This window comes from Heterocephalus glaber, unplaced genomic scaffold (genome assembly GCF_053883595.1).
Source record: "Heterocephalus glaber isolate CG9 unplaced genomic scaffold, H.glaber_assembly_v1.0 deba00001572, whole genome shotgun sequence".
NCBI lineage: Eukaryota > Metazoa > Chordata > Mammalia > Rodentia > Bathyergidae > Heterocephalus > Heterocephalus glaber.
The window spans coordinates 8,653,289-8,674,076 of NW_028258357.1; the positions used below are offsets into that span (position 1 = coordinate 8,653,289).

General features: G+C 40.0%; 1 protein-coding gene across 4 annotated transcripts in view; it reads right to left on the reverse strand.

Annotated features, from left to right (window-relative positions):
• The window catches only part of Atp2b1 (ATPase plasma membrane Ca2+ transporting 1), a 112,554-nt gene extending 94,035 nt beyond the window's left edge, over positions 1-18,519 (reverse strand). For 3 of the 4 annotated variants that reach the window (XM_087192583.1, XM_004844982.3, XM_087192584.1), the window contains exon 1: positions 18,382-18,519. The gene's annotated coding sequence lies outside the window, so the exon portion shown is untranslated. Of the gene's footprint in view, positions 1-17,701; positions 18,216-18,381 lie in introns of those variants that run through there. The other variant, XM_013072304.3, reaches the window with a different exon arrangement.
• Positions 18,520-20,788: the final 2,269 nt, after the last annotated feature.

A 20,788-nucleotide genomic window follows, 5' to 3' on the forward strand; every position in this document is an offset into this window, starting at 1 on the left:
ACAATTTTTTATATCGTTTTTTTTTTGGTACGGAGGATCAAACTCAGGACCTTGCACTTGCCAGGCAGGCGGCGGTGCCACTGAGCTAAATCCCTGGCCCTATACCATTTCAGTATTTCCTTTAAGGAACTGTAACATAATGAATGACATCTGGTCTGTTAATGCTTTTCTTTGCATTATTATAATCAAAGCCCCCACCACCATCCAAGAAGTGTGTAAGATGCCCTAACGGGTCAGTTAAGCATATACATATACCACCAGTGGTTCAAGCTGGTAGGAACTGTAGAATTCAAATCAGAGTCACCAGGTAGCAAGACATAGAAATTATGGCCCCATCGTGAATGTGGTAAAACATCCCAATAAAGCTGCCATTGCTTAAAACATGTAATCCTATTTTGAATTTTCTTTTTGTACCTTTTAAAGAAAATCTTCAGTATGAGCAAATTTTCATTTTTCTAAAGATGTTATCAAGAATAATTTCATAAATGAATCTTATTAATAAGGTTGAGAGTTCACACACTGTATGTTGTAAGGATGCCTGTAAAAAAAAATGCATCACAGAAGCTATCAAGCCTCTGGGAATGGCAGTATTTTGCAATATAAAATCTCCCAAATGAACGAGAATGTCAACAGAATTGTTTTGTTTTTCTCTTACTAATAAACACGTGTTTTACCATTTATTAGTTTTGACATTTAGTGCTTTCTAGGATGTTGTTTTTTACGATATAGACTGGTATTACTTTCCCTGGTGTCATCAGAAATACCATATTTAATCGACAATTACTATTTTTATCCCAAAATCTGATGGTATAAACTCTACCCTTTATGATCTGGATAACATCAAGTATTCACTGCCTTTCACTTTAAATGAGTGGTATAACTGAAACAGAACTAGATTTAAATCTGTTCTTTTGGAGTCAATACTTAGAGTCAATAAGAATAAACCAGGGCCGGAGATTCAGCTCAGTGGTTCCACAGACTGCCTTGCCAGTGAAAGGTCCCGAGCTCGATCCCTGGTACCAAAAACAAAAAAGAATAAACCAAATCCCTAGTGTGTTGTACATGTTTCATCAATACTTGAATGACTAGGCAAGCACTGAAGAATCATTCAAGATAAAAGAAAAACTTCTGGCAACATATTAAAGGCCCAACTATGTATAGAAAAAAGAGCAGTGAGCTAGTTAGAGAACTGGCCCATAGGACTTTTGTGCCACTGGGCACTTGAGCAAGTAAATGGACTTAACAGAGAAAGGAATCATCACCTTGTGGGAAAGGCTGCTATTCAGAGTAAACAATACCAACTGGTACATGCAACATGCTTCTGACAAAATCAGTCCTCTTCTAGTTAAAAGAAAAATCAGACTCTATCCTCATGACCGCAAATACTAAAGCTGGTAAGTCAAATCAATTTTCTTTCTTTCATTTTTTTTTTTTTTTTTTTTGGTACTGGGGATCAAACTCAGGACCTGGAACCACTGAGCTAAATCCCCAACCCCAAATCCATTTTCTTAAACTACGGCAAAAAGCTAAATGAAGCCTGTTATCTTAGTATTATACTCTTCATGCTGAAAACACTTATTTACTCAGAATTGAATTATGAGATATTTACAAGTGAATGCTTACCCTTATACACTCTATTTCAAATATTTTATAAAAAATCTTTTGACATTATAAGTTACTTTGAACAATATTTAAAACCCAAACATAAGTAAGCTATCAGGTGATCACTCAAGATTACTACTGAGTTTAAGACCTAAAATATACCAGGAATTCCGCTAGGCCCCAGGGACACAATAATTACCAACTAACCCTTGAAGAACTTAGTCTACCTAGAGGGATCATTTTACAAACAAATTTAAGATGATAGATGATATTTTAGAAATACTCCATTTTCCTGGCTCAAGCAACATTTCCCTCTTTCCAGTTTTTTAGCCTCCAAAATAGGAAATTCTAATTTTTTTCTATGTTGAATCCATGGGAATATTCAATTTTTGTTTAAAATCTTTCAGAAGTCTATAATTAAGAAATAACACTAAAACAGAAAGCTGATTTACAGACTGCCTGTCACAAGGTAAATCAATAAAAGGGAAAAGAAATTTGCCAGCTCTCAGAAAAATCACGTAATTTTCAAATGAAGGAAGGAGAGCATTTCCTTTGTATGCATCAGCACTCTTAGTACTATGTTAAAGACAAAAATAAAAAAATTTTTAAAAAGCAATAAGGAAAATAAGATTATTCAATTGAAAATTCAAATAAAACCTTGATACTTCACCAAGTTTCAGAGTTACAAGTCCACTATAAAGGTAATGAGAAGGTTACAGTCACAGAACTTAGGTTATACAAAGAAATGTGTTAACATCTTATTCTTTATCCATGATTAAAATGATTTAGTTGATGTAAAACTCAAAGGCTTGGACTCACGCCTTTCTTCTTGTATTAAAGAAAGTACATGACATCTGATTAATATGTATCACTTTTTGTTTTTCTGTACCAGTTAAAATATCCTATGTATAAACCCTGAAAGAGTAAAATATGCTTCAGTCAGAAGCATATTTCTGGAAGGGACAAAAAAAAATGCAAATAGAAGGAAAAAATGGAAACAAAGCTTTTGTACATGAGGGGAGGTGGGCGTGAGGGGAAGGAGGAAGGGGGAAAAAAAAAAGAGGCGGGAGGTATCCTGTACAGGTGCAAATTCCCTATGATGAGTGTTATCATTATGTATGTCTAAAATGTACCAAAAAATGTTTCACCATCAAAGAGAAAAAGTATTTCTGTATGCATGTTGGATTTTTCACCCTCCCCCACTTTACACAATTGTTGCTGCTAAACCAATCATCTATTTTCTACCTGCTGTTTGTGAGTTAATTTAAAGTGACGGCAACCTAGATATGGAAATGACTCTGCCTAAGGAAACTGCAGGGATTGGCTCATCAAAGAACTCAGCTCTAAAGCATGTCTTGAGTGATAAGCAGTATTTTGTAATGTGAGGAATTTAGGCAAGGCGAGTATGACAGGAAAGGCAAAGAACAATCAAGAGACTGGGCATGTCTGTAATACAAAAAAAATTCTTGGTATGACTGAAAGTGAGCATTAGGACAACAGGACAGGACAATATATGGTCTTTAGAATCCAACAACTCAAATTCAGTAAGTACCTAGGGAGGAGCACCTCATTTTCTGGAGAGGTCCAGAAGGCTTCATGAAAGAGTATCACGATGAGTCCTAAAAGAGTTCAGATCAAGGCATTACAGATATGAACAGCAGCACAGAGCCACTGTTTTTAAAGCAAACTGTCCATGACTATTAAGTTTTATAAATTCTCATTAAGAAACCTCTTTTACCTTAAAATGTTGATTTTTGATTGTTCTTGTGATATTTGTGCTTGCCTCTAGACAATCCTTTGTTTCTCAAATCTGCTCTTTCATTTGCAAATAGTTAAGAAACTAGCTGTCAAAATGTTAGAGAAATGTATTTAATATACTAATAAACAAACCAAGTAAACACCTATAGTAGAGAGAGACACTGACAGCTTTGGATACAAGGGACTTCTGGCTTCTTAGAATGCTGTGCTGCCAATTTCCTCGTTCTCTACTTCATTTTACATGGTTCTGGAAGCTGGGAAAATAACAGCCTCAGGCCAGGGGAGAAATTATCACATACCTCTCCTCTTTCTTCAAGTTCCGCTGCTTCTTTCATTCCTTCTAATTACATATAGCAGTTAATCCACTACTAAGTGGCATCTACCGAGAGACTGGTTTCACTGACTTCAACAGTAGATGAATATTGTGGAACTGCCCAGTTAATTTGGTATATTTCATTCTTCTACAACTGTAACTTTTCTAAATAATTACGGGATATTATTAAAGTGAGGAAACACACCTGTTGGTGAATGTTCAAACATGTGTATCTAGACATCTATCTACCAATTAAATATAAAAAGCTACATTCAGGGCCAGGGATTTAGCTCCGTGGTTTTGCCGTCTGCTGCGCAAGCGGCAAGGACGCAAGTTCAATTCCCCGTACCAAAACAAACAAAAAAAAGCTACATTCAAAGAATTAAATAATCTGTCCTATTTTCTTACTATCACATCACTTTGAAACTATCATCTTAATTTAAAAGTCCCTAATGCCACTATAATCTGTGACTTCCCAAACTCTTTGTATACATCTACAGCTCTAGGTTAAACTCTAAACTCTATAGACCCCTGAAGCCACTTAAAATTTCTTCCCTTCAACTTTCCTGGGCACCTGCCTTATTTGCACCTAACTGACATCAAATATACTAGAGGAGCATGGCCAATGAGTCTCCTTATAGGAGGAATTTTCCTTTCTACAGCACAAAGATCTTTGTCATCCAAGCCTCCTGTGTGGGGAAACTTTCAGTATGAATCTATGACTACAGGTATGTATCACAAAGAGAGACAATGAGAACAGGCCCAAGATTATGCAACTTAAAACTGATAGTCTAACTCACTACCTTGGCTGTGTGTGGAAATTCAAGCAAAGCTCAGCGGCACTTAGGGAAAAAATAAAAAGAAAGATCACCATGAAGAAAGTGAAAGAAACGATACAACTATAGCAAAACTACTGAAGTTTGAAGGTTTGACAAGAGATTCTACAATGCCTCTTGATTTGTGTTACAATAGCTGGAACCCCCGATCCCCCAATAAGGGAAGGGACCACAGACCAGGAAGGGAACCTGTACTAGCTCCCTGAAGCACTGGACACACTGAGGCCAGCTTAAAGATCCGTGTGCCTTTTCTCAGGTCATCAAAGGTCTCTACTGTCCAGCAAAGAGATCACGTGAATATTTTTATATCTATTTATTTAAAATCTTAAGTTTTCCACTTAAAATGTGAGGAAAAAAAGATTATACAATAGGAAGAGCCTATTAGAAAACCTTGAAACTTCCTTGAGTTTTATTTCATCTACAATAACAGTGCCTTAACCTTCTTTAGATTAACTCTAAAAACAGATTTACACTTAAAAGTTTAGATGTTAAATTCCTGTAGTTTTCCTTTTATTAAAAAAAAAAAAGACATACTATGCACAGTGGCAAACAACTATAAGTGTAGCTACTCAAGAGGGTGACGCAGGACTGCAAATTTGAAGTCAGCCTAGGCAATTTAGGGACACCTGGTCTCAAAATAAAAAATGCCAGACATTGTGGCGCATCCCTGTAATCCCAGCACTCAGGAGGTTGAGGCAGGAGGATCACCACAAGTTTGAGAGTAGCCTAAACTGCATAGGAAGACCCTGTCTCAAAAAGCAAATATCTAATAAATTAAAAAATATAAAAAGAAAAAGGAAAAGGCCCTGGGATGTATGTAGCCAGGTAGTTAAGTGTCCCTGAGCTTGATCCCTAGTTACTGTCCCCCTCTCCCACCAAAAAAAGGACAGATACCTGATTCTGTTATAAAGCATTTTGGGAAACTTTACTCATCAGCATTCTGAACATTAACTTCTATTTCTATGTCCTTCTTCTAATTATTCTATTCTATGTAGATAAGTCTATCCTCTTTGTAAACAGATGAAGAAATTGTTTCAGAAGCAACTAAACTTATATAGATGTACAAATTAAATTTATATAGTTATTACAAAATATTTCTCATCTTCAAATGAATCATTCAGCTGACGCATCATTGAGCTCAAAGTAGAAAGAAACAGTACCTGGTGATAAATTCTCACCTCAAGAACAAGACAGTTTCTAAGAGACCAAACTGTAGTCCAGTGTCAATGTATTCAAGCTCAAGATTGGACATAAGATGCTCCTTCAAGAGTTACCAAGAACCTTACAGGTATAAATAGGGGACTGTGCCAAGGGCAAGTGACAGATCAACAGTCCTGGTTCTCAAGTTGAACATCTCATAGAAGTGTCAAACACATAAAGCAACAATTTTAAAAAGTGTTATGGGAATTTGACAAAGTAGAGCACAGACCTTAAAGTGGGGGAAGGACACGCGGCATATATTGTGAGACAAGACCAGTAATCTTAAAAAACCTGACCAGAAAGGAAGCTGCAAGCAAAGTTTAATCAAAATGTCACAAACCACCAAAATCCTTTAAACCAGTAAGGGTCATATGACAAGGGTCATAATAAACAGAGATAAACATCTACACATAAAGACACATCTGGAGGATTTTTTTTTTTTGGTACCGGGGATCAAACTCGGGACCTTTTGTTTGCATGGCAGGTGGTGGAACCACTGAGCTAAATCCCCAGCCCTGGAGGATTATTTAACAGAGAAAAATTGAAATGAAACCATCCATAACAGGCAAACAGCCATGGGATAGAATACTATATTCATTAAAATCATGTTAATGGAAAAACTTCAGTACATGAAAAAAATGCTGTTTTCAGAAGCATACAATCACACCTCCATTATGCTAAGGGTGTGAACAGGTACATGCAGGTCTGTGCAAAAGAGAAAGGAGAAGGGGACCACGAGACGGGGCAGGGAGGGAGGCGGTGGACAGCAGGAGGAGGGGATGAAAAGGCAACGGAGACGTAGGAAGGACAGTCACTAAGTGCTACAAATGCGTACTAACAGCCATAAAAAACAAAATTCAAAAAATTAGAATGTTAAAGTTAGTTACTTCTCAAATTTAGGATCATGCATGATTTCTGTCCTACTTTTACATTGCTCATGCATTTTCCAAACATCATATAGTAAATGTTGTTACACTTTTTAATTGGTATAAAGTTCGTAAGTCACTATTTTAGGATACTGTTTTAAAACCATTAATGACCCTTTTCCTATTTTTTTCTACAGAGAATATTTCATCCACAAATTCCACAGAACTCACTAACCTATATGGGTTAATATTTGTAAATTGTTTAGAACAGCTGTACCTGGCAGGTAGAAACTAGCTACACAGGTGTCCACTTTATTCAATCATTTTAAAGTCCTTTTGTCTAGTCAAAGTTAAAAATTAAGTACACTGAAGTTTACTGCATGTTAATTATACTTTAGTAAAGTTCTAACAATTTCTTTAAATTATGAGAGAAAAGAACAGGATATAAGCAAGCTACACAAATGTTCTGGACCCAAGAGTGTAGCTTTCTACCTACAGAATTCACTGACTAAACATTTACTTTGGAGACAAACACAGCCAATGGAGGAATTTTTAACTGGGCTATTTTTCTATTAGGTGCCATGATAAATACAACAGTTCTAAAACTTTATTAGGAAACCAAATATGGCAACCAACTTTTCTTAATAATGAAGAAAAATCTGAACTTGAAAAGTAGAGAAGTACTGTACTTGAAGGAGAAATCAAGGACAGAAAGACCTTAAATTGTCTATCAGCTGTCTTTACTCAAAAACATTCAGTAAAGTCAGTATTAATCACTTATGCTTTTGTAAAAATGCATTATTTTACCAAGAGCAATATTAAGTCATGCATTTAAATTGTACAAAACTGAAAACACAGCAACTGAATGTCAAGTGATAGATCTGGATTATCCATACACTTAACTTATTCCATACATGTGTTTTTTTGTTTTGTTTTATTTTTCCATACTGGGGATCAAACTCAGGACCTTGCACTTTGCAAGGCAGGCGTGGCTCCACTGAGCTAAATCTCTGGCCCCTATGTGTTGTTTTTTGAGACAGGGCCTTGCTATGTAGTTCAGGCTGGCCTTGAATTCACTAGGTAGCCCAGGCTGGCCTCAAACTCATGACAAGCCTCCTGCCTCAGCCTAGCAAGCTCTGGGATTATATATAGGTATGCGCCATCATACCTGGTACATGTGTTCATTTTTAGTTTTGAAAAACTTACTCATGTGTTAAGTTTGGACAAAAGAATACACGAAGCTTTTTCTTCTTTTAGCATCAACAGTCCTCTTAGCCCCCTATTTCATTTTCTACTCAGAAGCAACAGGAATAGTACTTTTTACAAGATCAAATAACCATGGACTGAAATCTGTGGAACTGTGAGGCCAAATAAACCTTGTTTTCTTTGTTGACTGATTTCAGGTATTCTATCACAGCAATGGACAACTCTATCAACTGTAAAACTCCATCTCTACAAAATACTGTTTGCTGTGCTCCCACTTGCTTTTCTAGTTTTAGGCTTCATATACATCTTTTACCACTATTCTTCCACCTCTGGCACAAACTCAATTGCTTCCCAAAGTTCTTTTATCTAGAACATATAAAGAAATTAACAACTCAAGAAGAGACTTTACCTTACTGGAACCAAAATGTCTATGAACAAGCGAATGAATAAGGAAATTATCGTGTATACAATATAGTATAGAGAAATCCTCATGAGCCACAAACTATTAATAGATGCGACATAGATGAGTTTCAATTAGGTTGAAATTCAGACTACAAAAGAGAACATATTGAATGATCGCATGTATCTACAGTTCTAGAAAATTCCAATTAATCTATTCTGAAAGTACATCAGTAGTTACCAGAGGAAAGATGGAGGAGCTTTTTTGTTTTGTTTTGTTTTTGGGAGAGGAATGAAAAACACAAGGCAATTTTTAGGAGAGATGATTAAGCTCATTATCTTGATTGTTTTGGTGATTTCATTGGAATACACATAGATCAAAACTCAAGATTTTCACTTTCTGTGAAGCTTACTGCATGTTAATTATACTTTAGTAAAGTACTAACAGTTTCTTTAAATTATAAGAGAAAAGAACAGGATACAAATAAGTTACACAAATGTTCTGGACCCAAGTGCGTAGCTTTCTACCTATGGAATTCACTGACTAAACATTTTCTTTGGAGACACACACAGCCAATGAAGGAATTTTTAAGTCTCTTCCTTTAAAAGCTGGAGAATATTCAGAGTAAACCCTGGAGATGGGAGAAAGAATAGTGATAAAAGATGTTTATAAAGCCTAAAACTAGGAACACAGCAAGCAGTATTTGTAGAGATGGAGTTTTTTGAGTAATCCCTTGCTGAGACAGAATATCTGAAGCTAGACACTAGTAATCTATAGCTGAGTGAAGGAAGAGAACTGGGTATCTGCGAACTCTCATTGAGGATTCAAAGTGGTACCCTGGTTTTCAGACTGTGTTCCCCAACCTTCTGCAAGGATGAGTAAGAGGGGTCACAGAGCTACACAGAATGGGGAAAGGTATCTGGGTACCTCTTCATTAAAGGTATCTTATTTTGCAAACTCTGAGGCTTTGGGGAATTCAGTAATACAAGCTAAGTAGATACTGGGCTTTTCCATTACTGGCTTAGAATTCAGCTATTTGAGTCTATGAAATCAACTTCTTCCAAAATTTTTGTGTGTGTGTCTCTTCCTTGTAGATTTATGATTTTGTTTTAATCTCCTTTACTCTCTTAGTACATGTTTATCAGGGAATCAAATTAAATGACAGTTATAACTCCCTCAAATGGAAAGCTTAGAATAATTTAGCTTTTCAATAAACACATTTATCTTCATGAATGAAACAGCATAACAGAGATAAAAAAATCATATGAGGTAGTTGAAAGGCAAAAATCAGAAAGCAAACTTCACAGAAAAGTGGTTTAAAAAAGTGGATGGGCATTGTGGTACTCCTGTAATCCCAGCACTCTGGAGACTGAGGCAGGAGGACTGCTGTGAGTTCGAGGCCAGCCTGAACTACATAGCAAGACCCTGTCTCAAAAAAACAACAAAAAACAAAAACTATGAGGATGGGGGAGGGATTTGCTATGGCTTTCAAAGTTTTTGAAAGCTAAATTTAAAAGAGTGAAAATTAACACCCTCTGCCCAACTTTGTATTTTGTACATTTGGAGAAGGTTACAAAGAAACCAAAATGATTTATTTATTCAAGGACAGTAGGTTCTGAGTTAACTTAAAGTTAAATCTAGATAGTCTGTAATACCAGAGTAAAAACCCAAACTCTAAAGTTTTAAGTCCAGTCACATGAGTATCACAAAGATACACAGGATCTAAGAAAGGTGGGCATTCCTACCAAAAAGGAGGTTTCAGCAAGAGGACCTGAGGTGACAAAGAAATCAGTTAGGTCCCAGTGTTCTACATATACAAAAAACAATGGTATTTAAACTTAAAGGAAGAGTTATTTAACTTTAAGTCCACTGTATGTGCAAAGAGGGACTGACTGACTGAACACTGGTTGTTTTCTTGATTGCCAACAGAGTTTGTTGCTAGGGGAGCTCCCTTTCCTCTGCTTTGCCATCGTCTCTTTTCACTGACTGACCTTCCTTGTTTCTAGCTCTCAATCTGTACTGGTGGCCTTTAAATTCAGTACTGTAGTTCCTCATCATAGTATTAGTTGTCTAGAATGTCCACGGTAAAGTACCTGAAGTTCATGAGTCATTTCTTAAATAAAATGATTTTTGACCATGAATAGAAAAGTACTGAATTATCGCAAAGGAACAGAAAATCTCATATAAGCAAGTCAGTATGAAGTATGTACCAGTATCATGGATGTGTATTCCAGAAGAAAAAAGATCAAGACTTATGTACTGCCTTAACTCATTTTACTTTAGCTGATCCACAGATCTGTCTTTCGATTTTCCTTTTTGTCATTAACAAAACCACTTTTGTGCTTCACTGACCAACAATGTTATCAAGACTATTTACTGCAATGTTAAAGAAAGAGCAAGTCTTAAGATTCCTTCTACAATACTTTACCAACACTTTAAGCTATAAACTATAAAGGGATGGAAGAACAGCAGTGCACCTATACAGTCTCATCTGTGCTAATCACTGATTTTTGTTTCAAGCTGTTTTTGATGTGATTTACATACTAAATTTATTTAAGTCCATAATTACTGAATGTTTGAAATTATTACTGAGTATCCACAAACAGTTAGTAGAAATGATGAAATCAAATACAGGCTTTATTTCTTAACTTAAGGAAGGAAGTTGAAGAAAAACCACACCATCATGCTTTACATTTTAACACAGTTTATACCCACGCTTCTTCCTGATGCCTATAGTGATTCTGAACCAGGCATTTAGCTAAACAAGTTCACTTGCAGTTCACAAAAACAAGCATTATCAAAACAGCTCCAATGGCATTTCTATCAAAAAATGGCAACTATTAAAATGTCATTTTTTAAACCATTAATATATGCTTCACATTATGGCACTTTACATCATGCAATGTACTAATGGATTATAAATCCAGTAAGTGCATCCAAATAGCATCAATCCTGATGAAAGGAAAAGACAACACAAGCCAAAGTAAAATTAGTCATTTTGAAATATCAATAACAATTGCTATAATAATGATTTACTACAATCAGAAAAAAATCTAACATGGACAAATCAATTATCACACTGAAATTCAGAAATGGAAAAGTACTTCCTACATAGATGCTAAATTCTGTTTTAATAACATTCTATGAAATGCAGCCACCCAGAAGTAAAAGAGACTATTCTATGAGCCTACTCAAGTACGGTTAAAGTATCAAAGGTAAAAAGACCTTAGAAATTCCCGCAGAAAAATTTCCCTAACCTTCTCTGCTTTACCTTAACAACTAAAGTTACATTATGTCTAACTTCTAAATCAGTATGTAAAAATACTGACTGAACATCTGTTGGATAAAATTCTAAATATCCTCATGAACTCAAGTTTTATTTCAACTTCTCTGTTCTATCTCAATTCCTCTGTATTATTTCCAAATGAACCTAGTAGAACAAAAGGCTACAAAATAGATATACAGTACAAATATAGAGGAATTCAGACAAAAAAATTAATGAAGAATGAATGAAAAGTACTGAAGAATGAATGAAGATGAATGATGAGTACTGTTGAGTTTTGAAGGATAGGAATATTTAAACTAGAAGACAGAGTCCCATCAGGTGAGAGAAAAAAACATACATGAAATCACAGCAAAGGGGACAAACAAACTGGCAGTCTACACACCATCACATAATGAGCAGTCAGCAGTACTGCAGTATGCAGTAAAGCTCTCAAGTCCAGGAAACACAATTCATTTTGTGTTCTATGTAAATAGCACCCTTGGAGGTGTACAAAGTGGTGATCCTGGTTAGGGAGCATATTAAAATGAACAGGTAAGATCATCCACTAAAAGGCAGCATGTGAATAGGAAGAAAAAACACTGATCACATCTGGACAGATTTACTCTATATTAGCATAATAAAACATTTGAGAAATCCCACACAGGAAAGTTGCATAAACCACATCTCTCCTGGATTTTCATTTTGCCGCTTTTCCCCCACAAAACCCCCAATATTTTTTAGAATTGATGCTTAAAAATACAGTTTAGAAAAAAATGAGCTACTTTATACAAAACCTTTATAGTCTGGATAAAAAGAAAATGAGAAACCACTAAAAGTTTTAGTGAAGAAATGACAGCACATAAGCTATCTAAAACAACCCCAGCCAACCATGGTAGTGCACCCCTGTAATCCCAACATTCAAGAGGCTGAGGCAGGAAAGCTGCAAGTTGAGGCCAGCTTGGGCTAGTGAGTTCAAGGCCAGCCTGATTTACAGAGCAAGACCCTATCTCAAAATAACAAAAATAAATAAGTAAAAAAAAAAAATCTGACCCAAATATGAAAAGTAGATTTAAATACCAAATCTGAGAATTTCAGAGAACAAGACTGTTTTTCTAAGATCCTCCTGAACTCTTTAGGATAACAATATGAATGGAATTACATTGCTAATAATAAAAAAGTATTTTTTTAGGTTAAGCAGTCAAATCCTTAAGATTTACTTTTCAAAGAAAAAAACTATTAACGTGTACTCCTAAATTTATCGTTTGTACAGCAGTCATACCAGTTCATAGTCAGGCAGTGTAATATCAGATTTCACAGAGTAAGCAAGCAATGGTCCATTCAAAACTATCCTTATTCTTTCTCCTTACAGTAATATTAATACAAAAATGGGTGTACCAGATTTTAAGAAATATTACTGTGGGAAGTTACTTGTACTTAGAAATAAATAATATTCTTACCAAAGAGATAACCAAAATACAGTAATACATACTATTTAGAATAGCTGACACTGTCCTGGGAAAAATTTAATACAAAATAGCATTAAGAAAATATATGAAACCGTTTGCCCATATCTTCCATAAAGCCTTATTAATTTACATTTCCACAATCATTAGTAAATTATAACTTGTGAGTTCTAACTATTCCCTAAGATACAGCCAACATAGCTAAGTTTTCAAAATATCAGTCCAGTCTTGAGATAAATCTGCTTCAAAATTAATTTCATTTTAAAATGCATTTTAGCAGGGAGTGGTGGTGCACACCTGTAATCTCAGCACTTGGGAGGCTGAGGCAGGTGAACTGCTCCAAGTTCAAGGCCAGTGTAGGCTACACACTGAGTTCAAGGCTAGTCTGAACTACATAGTGAGACCCTGTCTCAAAAAAAAGCATTGTAAATGCAGGTACAGAGTATTCACTATACTGTTATATATGAAGCAAAAAACCCCTGCATTTTAAAGACTGGTGTTATGTAGGAAGATTAGCCAACAATCCGTTAGATAAAATAGTTCCAAAATCCAGGTGAAATGGACCTTAAAGTGCTGAACTATACAAACTATTAACATTTAAGTGAAACAGCAGTGATTTTTGATGTACTGAATAGCAAATTATCAATGAGCCTGATATAATTAATTTTTGAAAGATCATTTAGCACTACGTTGCTTCAAAAATAATCTAAATGGATGGCTATCCATCAATTTTTCTGTTTAGTCTGAAGGATTTTCCCTCTAAAATATAAGTGCTACACCAAAGCCGAAATATACAATGCTATATAATTACCTAACATGCATTATTTTTATGTTAAAGTCATTTGGAGATAGCAGACATAGAACATGGAAATAAAAAAGAACATCTTCAAGAATTTACAGTACTTAATAAGAAACCACAGATGGATCTTCTGAAAGACTGTACCCACAGGTAACAAATATTTTCAATTTCGAAGTTTTACAATTGTTAAAAAAAAAAAAAAATCACCCAATTCTTTACCAGACTTTACTGCAATAGTCAAAAATATCTGAAAGCACTAACTGCACTATGTGCAAAATCAAATCAATGTCTTTCTGATTTATAAATGCATCTCTAGTATATAATTTTAGCTTACTTACAAATTCAATGCCTGTGCTTCTTAAAATGCAGACTAGTGGGCCCCTCCCAAAATCTGCCGAATCAGACTTGCAGCGGCAAGGCCAGGAATCTGTACTGTCAGTAACTCCCCCAGGTGACTCTGATTGATGCACACTAATGCTGGAGTGCCACTACCTGCCTTGTGAGATTTGTAACAAGGTTTTGAATTTCTGAACGAAAAATCTCAGTTGAGATCTTTTTAACTTTTAAATTTGATTACATAACAAATTAATGTCTCCAACAATTTAGATAATAACATGCAACAGAAAAACAAGTGAATAAAATATTACAGCTGGAATAAAAAGAAGAAAAATCACTACAGGACATTTCTAACTCAAGATTTAAGACATTCCTAGTCATTTCAAGACCAACTGGCTTTTGAAAACAAAACTCTTAACTTAAAAATCCATACTATTAAAAATACAGTATTTCAAATATGTTCAAATTCATATACTCAGCTGTTAAGTAAATCAAGGTAATGAATTCTTTACATCAAATATAAGCAATGATTAAATTATAAAGCAGTACCCAAACAAATCTATTTATATTCTACAATTAAATTAACTTCCACCAGAAGCTGAGTTTTCATATACTTACATAACTCTGATAAACTTACATAAACGTGTATAATGGGAAGAGCAATAAGCAAAATTAGAAGCCATCTAGAGTCCAGGTCTGGCTTACCTAGATGCTACTTGTATGACCTTAGGGCCTGCCTAGATAAATCATTTTACCTACCACTGGGGAAAAAACAAAACAGGTACAACTATCTATGCCACTCATCTCACAAGTGTATTTACTGGGACAATCAAAGGAGTAATTACATTCTGAAAAACTGTAAAGCACTTCATAAATTATTATACTATAAGCCATTAAAACAGCAAAATTTGAGAAATGCTACCTTTAGGTACCTACTATAAAACAGATGGACTATAAGAGCAACGTTAAAATGTATGTGTCACATAAACAATGAAAAAAAATTTTAGTCTTCCAGATTCAATTAAATATAGGACACTACTGACTATATGCTGTAAATTACAAATACAGAACATAAGAATTTTATTCAGTTATCTGTTCTATGTGCCCATTTACAACAGATCCATTCCTTGTATAAATAGAAAGCAGATGGGCCATGAGTTGGTAACTGTCAAAATCAGCCAGTAAGTTCATGATTTTCTCTACTTTTGCATATGTCTGACAATTTCTACACTAAAAATTTCTAACAGAACAGTGAAAACATCATTTAACTGTGTATATATAAGATAAAACAGCGAATACTTTTGTCATTAAGTATTACAAGTTTTAAGTTTTAAAACTCATTTCACACGATAAAGAGATTTGATTAAAAATGAACTTAACATATACGTCAAACCCCAAAATAAAAGATTCTACCAACGTATTGTATATACAACGACGATATGTAATTATTCTGCATGCGTCAACCTAGTAGCATAAACAATGTCCTTTAGTTTGGACCCATATTCTACAGTTTAAAAAGACATCATGCAGCAGTAAAGACAAGCCATCTTTTATCTCAAACAGATTTTCTCTTTAATTTTAGTTTAATAAAGACTTGTCTACAGCTTGTCTACAGCTTAATAACAAATGTTTTACAGTAGTCTATTAAGAAATCACAAGTGTTGAATTAAAACTTCAATGCTGATAGAACGGCAATAATATCTAGTGGTTTGTATTTATGTGTTAATTTATCCACTGAGAGCTAAATCTTTTTTTCTCATGTTACAAAACTATCCTGTGCCTAAAAAGACTGTACCTTAAAATGTTTTATTTGGGAAGGAGGGAAAGGGGAAGGAACAAGCAGGCAGGGACATCTCATCAATTCAGCTGTCACTACAGCATTTGTTTTTTAAGCAAAAAAATCCATTTATTTTTACATGAGATGTATTTGAGAGGAGCCATATGTAAAACCCAACTTTTCCAATATGGTCTTTATTAACTTTTAAAAGAAGTATTCCTACTAGAAGTTCTCATTTGTGTTATTTTAGAGCAATTGCAAAACCCTCAGTAAAAGTATAAAAGACAAATAGATGACGACAAACAAAAAATACTATACCTATTAAACAAGGTTAATAATTTTTACTAATTTTGAGCGTTTTTAGAATGTTACTTCTAAAAATTAGCATTATTTCAGCAGCTTAAAAAGTCTTATGCTCTTTAGTCTTATCCTTGGTGGAATGGCTAATTTTAAACATCTATTTACAACACAACTATTACTTTCTTTCTTTTCCTAAACAGTTCCAGTCTATCAGTACCTCTATTATTTCATATACACAAGAACCAAATCTAGTTTCTCACCTCATCTCAGAAAACTATATTAGATTCCAAACTTCAATTAAGAAACCATGATTTCGCATAAAATTTTAGAAATTCCTCCCAAAAGAGAAACTACAAAATATAGAAAAATGAAGGCAAGTTCTCCTTACACATCTAAATGAGGATGGCAGTAATGACAACTGTGATAAAAATCAAGGAGTATTCTAAATTTTCATCATTTAGATAAAAGAAAAATCACAAAATTTTAAATTAAAGGTGGCGCTCTGTCCTCAACTCACCCGAATGTGACTCACTCTTGCAGACTATACGGTAGGAAATAACAGTTACTTTTCAAAGATCTTTGCAGTTACACCCAAGCCCAAATCAGGACAGAGATCCACCCTTAATTACAGCAATTTAACCATCTTATCTAAAGCAAGGTAGAAACTAAAACATGCCCCTGAAATCGTGACTAAAAAGGCCCACTCATATTCTAGCCTTCAAAGGCTCCCAATAAGAAAGACTTTCTATTTTCTTCAAATTTGAACTCACCAAGAGAAAGAAGAAAAAAGAGGGGGAGGGGGACCCACACCAAGGGCTCAGATACAAAAAGCAGATCCTCGTCCAATTCCTCTTAATTCTCCCAATTCGCCCCTAGCAAACAAACACAAGGACTAGGAGTTGGCCTCAGGAAGGCTGGTGACAGAGCTAGAGAAGGCTGTCCGTTCACTGACGCGGGCCACCATCCAAAAGGATGTCCGCAGAGAGCTTCATACAAACCAGGCCCTTACAAGTACTTCTTATTATAAAACACACCCACGCTGAACAAGAGCCTTATTTTAAAATAAGTCTGTCCTCAGGTGGGGGGGGGGGGTTAAGCATAACAAAGACTTCCATGTTGAAAGGCAGACAGCCCAGACATGTGCACACAGCTACACACGTATGAGAAAAATCCATATAACTAATTTATCAGTAACAGTAATCGATACCAACAGGAGCCATTAGATCAGTAATAAAACCAGAAAAGTAACGTGCACAGCAGCCAAAGGTGCTGTATGCAGCGCTCTCCCCTAGCGGAGAAAGTAAGTCGTGCCCGCGGGGAGGGAAGAGCCCCGGGCGTTTCTGCCGACCCCGAAGCCCACCGGGACCACCTCCGGCCCGGGCCTCCCGCCAGGCACCGCCACACCGCACCGGGAGAGAGCACTCCCAGGGCTGCGAGTCCGCAGAAACTGAATGAAATACGCACAGAGACCTGGCCGGTGACGAGGTCGCTAACTAGCTCAGCCACCGGATTCTCCTGCAGGATGGCATAAAGGTCGCACCCCCCCCCCCCCGCAACTGGCAGGTCGTCCTCTTTCTTACCGACGTTTTCCAAAGGGAAGGGGGCGCCGTTTTTATTTTTTCTTTTCAACTAAGTCCACACACGCGAACTGGAAGCAATCCTGACCATCCCGCGAAGCTAGTCGGAAGACGGGGGAAAGGCGAGGCGGCTCTCCAACTCCCGGGGAGTCGCCGTCCGGTCTGAGACGCATCCATCAACCACCCAGCCGAGGGCCGACGGGGGCCCTCGCTCCCCGCCCAAAGCGCGCATCGGGGGCGGGGGGCGAAGCCGGAGATTAAAGGGGTGACTCTCCCGGGCGCGGGGAGGAGTGCCGAGCAGCGCTGCCCTCAAGGTCACCACGCGCCGGGGCGGGGGACCGGTGGCAGGATGGGCTGTGACGCGGCCGAGGCGGCTCCGCCAAGTCAGAGAGCCGCGGGTGTAGACGAGAAGCCACTCGAGCCCGGCTGGGGGCGGCGGCTGCAGCTGGACCGGGCGCCGAGGCGCGCGGTGCGGAGCACGCTCACCTTTACCATCCCGGCCAGGAGGCACCTAGGAGCCGCCGCCGCCGCCCCGCCAGCGCCAACTTCTCCCGAAGCCGCCGCGATCCACCGGGGACTCGGCAGTCCGGACCCCGCCGACCGCCTCGACCTCCGCGCTCCACCCGGCCGCCCCCGCAGGTGACCGCCCCCACCGCGAGCGGGCGGGCGGCGCCGCCACTCACCTCGCCCGGCAGCGGGAACCATTTTCCGAGGGGAGAAAGACTGGAGATCACAGGGGCTCGGCGCCCGGCGCGCCAGGCGGAGGCGCGGGTGCACCTCGGGGAGGACGCGGCTGTGGAGCCCAGGCGCGGCGGCCACCAGCCGGGGCTCTCCACTCACGCTGCGCCGCGAGGAGGCGGCCGAGGAGGAGGCGGCGCCCGCAGCCCCCGCCCAGAGACGCCGCCGCCGCCGAGTGGCCGCCCGCGTCCCGCAGGACCCGCCTCCCGGTCCGCAGAGCGCTCGCAGGGGCGCCGCGCTGCACCCGGGCAGCTCCGCCGGCCTCGCGCCGCCGTCCGCTACGGCCGCGGCGGCGGGGAGGGGGCGCTGCAGCCCGGCTGCACGGGGCGGGGCCGCCGCACCGGGCACGGACGGCCACGCGCGAGGGGCTGCGGTGGCCGCGCAGGGCGCCCGAGGCGCCGGGGAGGGCTGGGGCAGGAGGACGCTCACCCGTTCCACTCCGGCGCTCCCTTCTCTCCACACCCACACGCCTCCCGCTCCACACTGGCGGCGCAGCTGCTCCTGCGGCCACTGCCACCGCCGCCGAAGCTCGCGCCGCCGCCGCCGCCTTGGCTGGGCGCGGTCACGTGACGCGGCCCGCGGGGAGCCTGAGGGCGGGCGCGCGCGCGGGTGAGGGGAGGAAGCGCGTTTGGGACGGGGACTGCGAGCCGCGCCGCACCAGGAGCGCGTCTAAGGGGAGGACCCGGCGAGCGCGCCCCCGGCAGGCAAGCGCGTGTCCGGCGACTGGATCTCGCGCGCGGCCGGTAAAGGGTGGCCGGCGTGAGGGGCGGGGGACCCGGGCCTCCGCGCGCCCCTCCCGCGCTTCCTTCCCCGAGCGCACGGACTCGCGGCTGCCCCCGCCCCCTCCAGCGCGCCCCGTCCCTTCTGCCGAGGCCTGCGATTGGCTGGCGGCCTCTGACGTCCGTGTTTCCATGACGTGGCGGGGGGGCAGCGGGGGAGGAGGGGGCGGTGACTCCGCCTGTCACGGCTCCCGCGACGTGTGGAGGCAGGAGCGTGGGGCTGCCGCAGGAGGAGTGGAGTGCGGACTCCCTTCGCTGGAGCGGCGCCGAGTCGCCCCTGGCCCGCGCCCTGCAGGGCCCCCCCGCAGCTGGGCGGGCGAGGGCGAGCGCTCCCGGCCAGGACAGGTTACGGCGAGCCCCGGGCGGCAGGCGTTTGAGCGGCTCCTCCCCGCGACCCTGCGCCCACTTCCCGCACCCGACCCGTCGCCCGTCCCGGTCCGTGACGCGCTCGCCGGACGACACGAGTGCCTCCCGCGGGCGCTGGCCTGCGCGCCGGCCGCCCGCGCTCTTCTCGCTGGCCGGTGTTTGGCGCCAGGGTCCCCGCTGTGCGGCCCGCGGGGGCTGCTCGGCCACGGCCGGCGCGGACGGGCCTGCGGGCTCCGCGCGTGGAACCTCCCGGTCTTGCTTCGGCTGTCCTGCTCCTACCTGTACCAAGCTGCTGCCTCTTTCAGTTCACTTGTGGCATCTCAAGCGTACACCCTTACTTCCTGAGGCGGGCAAAGAAATGGAAAGAAAAAGACAGGGTAATGTGCAGTGTCTAAATACTGAAAGGTGACCGGCTCTGCCGCAACCTTCAAGAGATTTTGCAAGTTAGAAAAGAAAACCATTCATTTTGAAGTCTACTTTTACAAATAAAACAGATTTTCCTGCCTAACGCACAATTCACGTTTTAAAGACGTGTGCCTTACCAAAAGTACCTGCCCCATCTTCATCTAATTGTCTGTATTTGCATGAACCATCCCTGCTCGCTCAGAGACTTTGTTATTTTTGATAGCACTTAACCGGAACAAAAAGACAAGTTCAGCAGTATTGTTTCTCCCACCTCGAGAATTGGAAGAATTAATACTTGTACAGTATTCTCAAAAAGCATACAGGCAATAAGTATTACGTCGCGTATTGTTCACATTTAGCGCTTAGTTGATACGTTTTAAGGCTTAGGAAGAAAACACTTGAAACAATTCAAAATAATCCTGATTTTTTTTTTTCCAGTGTACCTCATACCACGTTAGACATTAGCAGCCCTCTGAGCCGTGCCTTTGGCGTGCAAAATCTGCTCTGGGCAGAATAATAGCATTTTTTTCTCTAATCACTGTTAGAGAACTGGTTGGTGTGCCACAATAAATAGCCCTTCTTGACACTATTTCAAATCTGCTTAATAGATGAACAAATTAACTAAATTTCACTTCGGTGGTTTCCAGTATCCTCTCCCCCTGAAATGTTTTCAAAGGGGCTCCAAATATTTAAGAATCCTTGGCTTTTTTCCAGCTTTTCCTCCGAGGAAGTCAGAATAGAAAATTATGCATTCTATTTTAATCAATAATTTGACATTAAAGAGTACTATATGAATCCTTTC